The sequence below is a fragment of the Carlito syrichta genome, unplaced genomic scaffold (assembly GCF_000164805.1).
Source record: "Carlito syrichta isolate Samal-C Ts95f unplaced genomic scaffold, Tarsius_syrichta-2.0.1 Scaffold309028, whole genome shotgun sequence".
Taxonomy (NCBI): Eukaryota; Metazoa; Chordata; class Mammalia; order Primates; family Tarsiidae; genus Carlito; species Carlito syrichta.
In genome coordinates this window covers 66,569-76,958 of record NW_007253124.1, presented here as the reverse complement: position 1 = coordinate 76,958, position 10,390 = coordinate 66,569, and positions in this window count along the sequence as shown.

Here is a 10,390-nt window from a genome sequence, read left to right as displayed (position 1 = left end):
TTGGTGGCAGCATAAGTTCTTATGGATTGGATATCTGGGAAAGATTTTAATTCTCCCTCGCTGATGAAGCTTAGCTTGGCCAGGTAGGTTATTCTTCATTGAAATTATTTATCTTTTAGGACTTTGAAGATAGGGCTCCAAGCTCTTCTAGCCTGCAGGGTTTCTGTAGATAAATCTGCTGCTATTCTAATTGGTCTTCCATGGTTGGTGATCTGACCTTTTTCTCTTGCTGCCTTTAGGATTTTTTCTTTTATGCCTACTTTGTTTAGGTGAATTATTATGTGTCTAGGAGTTGGTCTTCTCCTTTGTTGTCTTGCAGGGGTTCTCTGATTCTTTTGTGTTTGAATTTTTGCATCATTGATTAGATAAGGGAAGTTGTCTTGAATGATCTCATAGAAAGTTTGTTCCAGTTTGGCCTCTGTCTCTCTTTCTGCCTCAGGATGGCCAATTTACTCTTAGGTTTGGTCTCTTGAAGTAATCACTCATCTCTTGAAAGTTTTGTTCTGTCTTTTTGAGCTTATTTTCTGTGCTTTTAAGAGTTTGGGTTAGTTCTATATTTTGGTCCTAAAGCTCTGAAATTCTTTCTTCTGCTTGGGTAATTTTACTTTCCATACTTATCAGTTTGTTGTTTACTTCGTTCACAGTATTCTTTATTACTGTTATCTCAGATATCAGCTCCTTCCTAGTTTCTTCTTGTGTCTTTTCAATTCTTTTTAATCTTTCCATTAATGTCTTGATATCTAGGTTTGTGGTTTGAGACCCTTCATTCTGTGGGCTCTTCATTGTTTGCATTCCAAAGTCAGTTTCCTCAGTGTCTGCCCTCCCAGGGGTCTGGGAGAGACCCCTACTTTTCTTCTGGTTTTTCTTCATTTGTGTAGATTTTTTTTCTCTCCCCCTTTCCCTCCCCTTCTGTAATTCTGTTTTTCAGGGAAGGTGGGTTTGCTTTTGTTTCACTTCTGCAATATCCTGTTCTTCCCCATGAGGGTCTTCTGGCTTTGTTCACTTTTGAGGTTGGAGTGTGGTCTGTGAGCAGTACTTTTTGCAGTTTTGAGTCTTAATTGAGGGGGGAGCTGTGGTTCAGAATGTAGATGCTGATTCCGGCATCCACCAACAGGTGTATGAGCACACTGGAACCTATTTCCCTCTGCCTTACAATCTGTCCATGCAGCAGTATGTGGGCTTGGCCCCTAGATTAAAAGGGGGTATAAAAGAGGAAAATAATGGAGGAAGGGGGCATCAATAGGAAGTTAGAAAGAGAGAAGAGTGAGAGGGAAAACAGACATACATACCAACTATCAGGTGAGAAAGAGACACAAGGCTGGAGAAAAGTGAAAAAAGACACGTAAGACAGATTCCCTAAAGAATACTGGTAGCTACACAGAGACAGACCAATAAAATCATGAAACAGTGTAAGTCAGAAAACAAACAACAAAAGTGATCAAAACAAACAGTCAAAATGATAAAATCAAAAGTGAAAATAAGAGATCAGGCTAAAGTCACTTCAGCTCTGATCTTGAGCCTCTCCCCTTTGTTTTTCACTGCAGGCAGCTAGATTTGCTTGCAGTTTGGGTTTGTTTTTTGGATTTTTTTAGCCTGCTGCCTGGGAGTTGCTTTTGTCTGATTCAGTGTAGGGGTGGGGCTTTGTCTCCTGTTTAGCAATGCTACCTTAGGAACCAAGGTGGGGCTTGTTGATAGGTGGGCGGGGCAATGGAAATCTCTTCCTGGAGAATGTTCAAGGTGGCAGTTTCACTTTCACAGATCCGTTTCTCTCCACTTTTCTGGGTCCCCAAGCTTGGGGTCAAGCGCTGAGTGCCTCAGCCAGCATTGGCCTAGAGCTCCAGAACTCCAAATCTCCAAAGGGCAGGTGGTGAGTGGTGAGAGTGGCCCTGGGCCCCCCACAGGGTACTTCAGCCAGGAAAGGGACTTGTGTCTCTTGGGGGTGGGCACCCAGAGCCTCCCTGAGTGACCGGCGGCTTGGTGCTGGGTGCTGGGTGAGAGACAATGTAGCCAGGGAGGGAACCGAGACCTGAGACTCCCTCATGGGTGGGAGTCATGTATGGTGGAACAGCAACAGCCAGGGGCCGCAATATCTGGCCCTGTTAAGACCGAAGGTTCCCGGGCCTCGGACCAGTGTGACTGGTGGTGGGCTGGGGGATGGGGGAAGAAAAGTAAGAGTCTTTTTGGGAACTCATGGTCAGAGAATCTCACAAGTCCACGTATGCCATCACCATCTTATCAGAACCTCCTCTTGCTCTTTTTTTAAACCATTCCATGACCTATCTGCTCTGCTACCCTTCACATGTGACTTGCACATCTGATGCCAACTTTTCCAGTGATTTTTCGTGACTCATAGTGGAAAGCAGTCTTTCCCTCCTCAGAATCCAGAGAGCATGTCAACTATTCTCTGCTATGGGCATGCATTCCTTCCTGCTTTGCATTGCAGCTACTTGGGACTTTCTTCCCTTTCCCATTTTTAAGCTTTTTTGGGGGCAACAACTATGACAAAGATACATACTTGATGAAAAAGAAAAAAACAAACAAAACAAAACACCGTATCTTAGTTGGATTACCTGTCATGTTGGTAGTTTTTTTTTCTCATTATATTCCTTCCAGGTGTCATGGTGGCATTTGAAACATTGATGTTTTTCTTCTTGTTTAAGCACTTCTTACTTAACTGAGAAATCTCTCCTTTAACTCCTTCACTTTCTTTTCATAGCTTGAAGGGAAAAAATGCAGCTTGACACCTTTAGATACTTATTTTCTAAGTACAGAGAGCCAACTCCATTCAGCTTATTCAAAACACAACCAGAAAGTCAGTGTGCAAGCCATATGTGAAGGGTAACAAGGAAGGTACATCACAGAATGGTTAAAAAAAAAAAGAGCAAGAAAGTTGGTTCTCAGTGTTGGAGTGGTGTCAGGGCAACTGATGTACTGTATATGGAAGACAAATCCCTTACACAGTTGTGCCATCTGAGGTAGCTTTGACTACACTCTAGCCCCTTTAGGATTCACTCACTGATTCAACTAATAATTATTAAACCCTGAATATGAGACAGGCACATACAGTTTCTGAACTGATGGGGGAGAAAACGAATGACATATGTGTCCACCCACCTAAAGTGGTGATGTTTGCTTCTTCAATTTGTCCATTTTATTTATACTGTTTTTATATTTTTGCTTATTTAAAACAATTTAAATCAAACTTATTGATGTATAATTTCTGGTGTGGTTTTGGTTATTTTGACAAATGTGCAAGACCATGTGAACAAGACCACAATCAAAATATAGAATTCTAAAATCCCTCATCCTCACTTGCAGGTAAACCTACCGCCAACCTGGCATTTTTGTGGGTTGACCTGTTTTATGCTGCTTAGGCTTAAATTTGTCTTTTCTATGATTTTATTAAGATGGAAGTAAATTTAGGCATTCTTTATATTAGCTTTTTTCTATTTAGCATATCGCTGTAAGCAATCCATGATGCTGAGTGTATCAGTAACTTGTTCCTTTTTATTACTGAATAGCATTTCATGTATGGATAAAATATATATATATTTTTGTCCATCCACTCTTTGATGTACAATTGGTTTGTTTCTGGCTTAAGACTTTTCAAATAAAGTCATTTTCTTGTTTTGCTTTTTATGTGTTTTTTCCTTATTTTTGTTTAGTTACCTGCTTGGACTGATTATTTAGATTCTGACTGCCCTGCAGATTGAGCAACTGATGTTTCACTTAGTTTTTTTTCTCTTCTTTTAAATGTGTAATTGTCTCCTTCCCTCCCTCCCTTCCTTCCATTAAAAAATTTTAAGTCAGGCTTCCTAGGAGCTACTCCTGTGTCAGCATAGTTCAGTGCCAGGCAATGATTGGTCAGAGGTTGTGCCTAAGCACCTTAAGCTAGTATGGCTGCCACCTTTTACTGAGATCTGCATGGATTAGAGCATACATTCACCATATGAACTGTTTACAAATCTGTCTTGGGTTATACTTTCTCTTTGTGCAAGTTATCATGTTTAGCCAAGATAGGTAAATAATTGTGGCCCTCTTTGGTCTTTCCTTAGTATGTGTGCAGCCTTCCAAATCTCTGGAAGTAAACGGGAGTTTTAGTCAAGTCCTCTATGGTTGTCTCATTTCCCAAATATTGTTAAATTGTGCCTGGTCTGTTCTTTGCTGTGGCCAGTTTTGAAGTCTTTGGCAGTTATAATGTTGACCTTTGATTTTTGACACCAATTGCTATTGTTTTCTACAAACTTTCTGGGTACAAGACCTTTCTGTAGAGTTCTGAATTGGGTCTTCTGTGCTGAGCGCAGCAAAATGACTATCCTAAGTCTACTTCATCCTCAATCTGGGGAACAGATGAGAGCAGCTAAGTTGCCACAGCGCTTTGGTGTTCTTACTGAGGATAAGGTACTTATTATTATTATTATTTAGTAAACATCTCAATTTGTTTTATGCCTTTGGTCATCTTCCAAAATTCTGACATGACTTATTTTGAAAATTTTGTCCAATGAAATCATTGATTTCTGGAAAGATAAGCTCTATTTATTTCTCTGCCATTCTGGAATCCCTTCTCCATGAAGACAGTTTGTAAAATTAAAAGTAAAAGAAAAGTTCCAAATATTAAAAGCAAGATAAGAAGATGATCATAATCACTTATTGAGTCAGTGACATACCAGAAACAGAGACTATTTGAAATTAACTTAAAAGCACAATTTGACTGTACATCCTAAGGGAGATATATACTAGGGTCAAAATCTAAACTTTAAACTATTTGTAATAATCATGTTGTGAATTGTTATGTCTTTAAATTTTTATTTTGCTTTAATTGGCTCATAATAATTATAAACATTTATAGACACAGTGTGATTTTCCATTCATGTATACATTGAGTAATAATCAAGTCAGGGTAATTAACACACTTACCACCTCAAACATTTATCATTTCTTTATAGTGAGAGCATTTTAAATACACTTTCTTCTTATTTCAAAATATTGCCTATAGTCACTTTTCTGTGCAATAGAACACCAGAACTGCCTTCTTCTGCCTAACGCGAATGGTGTACCCATCTACCAAATTCTTCCTGCCTTTCCCTCCCTCCCCTGTAGTCTCCTTGGCCTCTGGTAACCACTATTCTACTCTACTTCCATGAGATCACTGTTTTTAGGTTACACAAATGAGGTAGATTATGTGGTATTTGCCCTTCTGTGCTTGGTTTATTTCACTTAATACAATGTCCTCTAGGTTCATCTATTTTGTCATAAATGTCAGAATTTCATTTATCATCATCATTATTATTTTTTGAGTCATAGTCTCCCTCTGTCACCCAGGCTGGAGTGCAGTGGCAAACTCATGGCCACCACAGTCTCAACCTCTTGGGCTCCAGTGATTCTTCCGCCTTGGCCTTCCAAGTAGCAGAAACTACAGGCATGCATCGTCATACTGGGCTAATTTTTTTATTTATTGTAGAGACGAGGTCTCATCAAGTTGCCCAGGCTAGTCTCAAATCCCTGGACTCAGGCAATCCTCTCGCCTCTGCTTCCTAAAGTGCTGGGATTACAGGCTTGAGCCACCTCTCCTGGCCTTCTTTTTTATGGCAAATAGTACTCCATTGTTTATATATGTCACATTTTTAGTCCACTAATCAGTTTATGGGCACCTAGTTTGAGTAGTCCATATCTTGGCTATTGTGAATAATGCAGCAATAAACATGAAAGTGCAGACATCTCTTTAACATACTCTTAAAATTTGAATAATTAGTTTTTCTGCTATCAACTTGTTTGAATTCCGTAATATTCTGGATATTAACACTTTTAGATGCACACTATTCAAACATTTTCTTTGCTATGCAGAAATTTTTAGTTTGGTATGACTTCATTTGTCTATTTTGGCTTTTATTGCCTATGCTTTTGAGGTTCCATCCAAAACAACCTTGTCCACACCAATTTCATGAAACATCTTTCTTGTGTTTTCTTCTAGTGGTTTTATAGTTTTGGGCCTTACATTTAAGTCTTTATCTTGATTTGGTTTTTATATATGGTGAGAGACTTAGGGTCTAGTATTATTTTCCTGCACGTGGATATCTAATTTTCCCAGCACCATGTATTGGAGGGACTGTCTTTCTCCAATGTGTATCTTGACCTCTTTGTCAGAGATCAATTGGTTATAAATAAACATGTGGATTTACCTCTGGGTTCTCTGTTTTGTTCCCTTGATCTATGTGTCTGTTTTTATGTCAGTATCACGCAGTTTGGCTACTATACCTTTGTCATATATTTTGAATCAGGTAGTGTGAGGTTTTTAGCTTTAACCTTTTGGCCCAAGATTGCTTTGGCTATTCAGCATCTTTTGTGGTTCCATCAATATGAATTTTAGTGTTGTCTTTTCTATTTCGTTGAAGGATGTCATTGATTTTTGATAGGGATTGAACTGAATTTGTAATTTGCTTTGTGCAGTGTGGACATTTTAGTAATATTAATTCTCACAGTCCATGAACATGTGGTATGTTTCCAATAATTTGTGTCCTTTTAAACTTATTTCTTCAATGTCTTGTGGTTTTCTTGTACAGATCTTTTACTTCATTGGTTAAATGTATTCCTAAGCATCTTACTTTTGGGGGGTAACTATTGTAAATAGAATTGTTTTCTTTATTTCTTTTTCAAATATTTAGCTGTTGGCAAATAGAAACACTACTTATTTTTGTATGTTGATTTTGTATCCTGCAACTTTACTGAATTTGTTTATTAGTCCTAATGGTTGTGTGTGTGTGTGTGGTTTATAGGATTTTCTGTATATAAAATCATGTGATCTGCAAACTTGGACAATTTGACTTCCTTCTTTCCAGTTTGGATGCTCTTTATTGCTTTATCTTGCCAAATTGCTCTGGTTAGGACTTCCAGTATAATGTTGATTAGAAGTGGTGAAAGTGAGCATCCTTGTCAAATTTCACATCTTACAGGAAAATCTTTCAAGCTTTCCCCCAGTTTGATGTTAACTGTGGACTTGTCACAATAAAAGTTATTGTGTCAATGTATGTTTCTTATATGCCTAATTTGTTGAAAATTTTTATCATGCTGGGGTATTAAATTGTGTCAAAAGTTTTTTTCTGTCACTTTTAAAATTGTAATGTGTCTCTTGTCCTTGATTCTATTAAGGTGATATATCACATTTATTGATTTACATATGTTGAATCACCCTTGCATCCCTAGAATGAATCCCAGTTGAACATCACGAATATGCTTTTTAATTTTATTTTATTTTAGAGTTGTGGGGTGCAAGTGAAGATCTACTACATAAGTAAGTTGCATGCAGGTGAAGTTTGGGCTTCTAGCTGGCCCCTTCTCACCCTGAAGCGGACCAGTTAGCTAGTATGTTGCCACGTAGCCCCCTCCATCCTCCCTCCCTCCCTTAGCAGTGTCCAGCGTCTGCTGATTCCACCTTGTGCTTGTGTAACCAAAGATCAGGGCCTGCTTATGAGTGAAAACATCTTGTATTCAGTTCTTTGTTTCCCTGAGAGTTTACTTCGTATGATGCTGTCCAGCTGCATCCATGCTGCTGCAAAGGCTATGATTTTGTTCTTCTTTATGGCTGTCTAATATTCCATCATGTATATATACCACATTTTTTTCATCCAGTCCACTTTTGATGGACATCTGTATTGGTTCTATGTTTTTGGTATTTGAATAGTGCTGCAAAAAAAATATGTGCATGCAAGTGTCTTTTTGCTAGAGCGACTTATATTCCTCTGGGTATATTTCCAGAAGAGGGATTACAGGATCATACAGAAGCTCAGTTGTTAGTTCTTTGAAAACTCTCCACACTGTTTTCCACAAATGTTGAGCTAGCTTACATTCCCACCAACAGTGTAGAAGCATTCCCTTTTCTCTGAAGCTGTGCCTGGATCTGTTGTTTCTTGACTTTTTTTCTTTTTTCTTTCTCATTTTAAAGATGTGGGGTACAATTCAGGGTTAAGTATACAAATGTTCAGTATGTAGGTGCCCTTGTTGATGAGGTGTGTCCCTCATTCCCCTGGCAGTTTCCCACTACTGCCAATCCCTTTCTTACAGTAATATAATAATTTTTCAAGGTCCACTTATGAGTGAGAACATATGGTACTCCCTTTTGTTTCTGTGATAGATCACTGAGTATGATAGACTCTAAATCTATCCAAGTTGCTGTGAAGTCCATATGTTTGATGAGGTCCCACTTGTCTATCTTATTTCTTATGGTATGGGCACTTAGGAATGGGTTACCAGTTCCAATTTTCACAAGGGTGTCTCCTGCATTTTCTAAAAATCTTATAGTTCTGATTCATTTAGAGCTATTTTTTGTGTAGAGTGATAGGTAGGAATCCTGTTTTAATCTTCTGCATGTAAGCAGCCAGTTTTCCCAGCACCATTTATGGAATAGGTTTTCCTCTCCCAGTGGTTGTTGTTGGAGACTTTGCCAAAGATGAGTTGGTTGAGGAATCGAGGTTTTGCTTCTGGAATCTCTATCCTGTTCTATATGCCTGCTCTTGTTCTATATGCCTGCTCTTGTACCAATACAAGACTGTTTTGCTTATTGTAGCCTTATAGTATAGTTTGAAGTCTGGAACTGTGATGCCTCCTGCTTTGTTTCTTTTGTTAGGGATTGTTTTGATTATTCGTGGTCGTTTATGTTTCCAAATGAATTTCTGTACTGTCATTTCCAGGTCTGAGAAAAATGATGTTGGTAATTTAATGGGTATTGTGTTGAATCTGTAGATTGCCTTTTGTAGGATGGACATCTTAGCAATGTTGATTCTTCCTATCCATAAGCATGGAATATTGTTCCATTTGTTTGAGTCTCCTTGGATTTCTTTGAGCAGTGTTTTGTAGTTCTCATTGTAAAGGTCTTTCACTTCTCTGGTTAGGAAGATGTCAAGGTATTTCATTTCTTTGTGGCTATTGTGAATGGGATTGTGCTTTTCATTTGGTTCTCTGTCTGCTTGTTCTTGGTGTATAAGAATACAACTGTCTTTTGCCCATTTATTTTGTACCCTGAGACTTTGCCAATGTCCTTTATCTGTGCAAGCAGGTTTTTGGTAGATTCTTTTGGATTTTTGAGGTATAGTATCATATCATCAGTAAAGAGGGATAACTTGATTTCCTCTTTTCTTATTTGCATATCCCTGATTTCCTTCTCTTGTCTAATTGCTCTAGCTAGAACTTTCAAAACTATGTTGAACAAGAGGAGTAAGAGTCGGCAGCCTTGTCTTGTTCCAGTTTTCAGGGGAAATGTTTTCAGTTTCTGTTCATTTAGCAATATGCTAGCTGTGCATTTATCATAGATGGCACTTACTATTTTGATGTACGATCCTTTTATACTAGGTGTCTGAAGGTTTTTATCAAGAAGGAATGCTGGCTTTTATCAAAAGCTTTATCTGTGTCTAATGATATAATATTGTTTTTGTTTTTACATCTGTTGATGTGTTTAATTACATTTATGGTCTTGTGAATGTTGAACCAGCCCTGCATCGTGGGGATTAAGACTACTTGGTGAGAGGAGATGATTTTTGAGATGTGTTGTTGGAACCTAATTGCTAGAATCTTGCTGAGGATTTTTGCATGTATGTTTGTATGGAATATTGGACTGTAGTTCTCTTTTTTTGTTGTGTTTTTACCCAGTTTGGGTATCAGTGTGATGTTAGTTTCATAAAATGATCTGAGGGGATATTCCATCTTTTTCAATCGCCTGGAATACTTTCAATAGGATTGGTTTTTTTGATCCATCTTACTGGTGTAAGGTGGTATTTCATTGCAGTGTTGATTTGCATTTCTCTGATGAGCAGTGAGGCTGAGCATTTTTAAAATGTGTTTGTTGGCTGTTTGTAGGTCTTCCTTTGAGAAGTTTTTGTTCATGTCCTTTGTCCACTTTTTAATGAGGTTGTTTGCTTTTTTCCTTCAATTTGTTTGAGTTTGTTGTACATTCTGGATGTTAGGTCTTCATCAGATGTATAGCTTACAAATGCCTTTTCCCATTTCATGAGTTGTCTCTTTGCTCTTTTGCTGTACAAAACTTTTCAATTTGATAATGTGCCACCTGTCAATTTCAACTTTTGTTGCATTTGCTTTTGAGGACTTGGCCATGAATTCATTGCCTATTTCGATATCCATGAGTTGTTATCTACATTTTCTTCTAAGATTCTTTTTTTTTTTTAATTTGTGTTGTTGTTGTTGTTTGTTTGTTTTTTTTTTAGTTGGAGTCTCACTCGGTCACCTAGACTGGAGTGCAGTGACTGCTCCCGGCCACCGCAACCTTGACCTGCTGGGCTCTGCGATCCTTCTGCCTCAGCCTTCCGAGTAACCGGAATTACATGCGTGCGCTACCACGCCCGGCTAATTTTTTTTTTATTTATTGTAGAGATGAGGTCTCGCT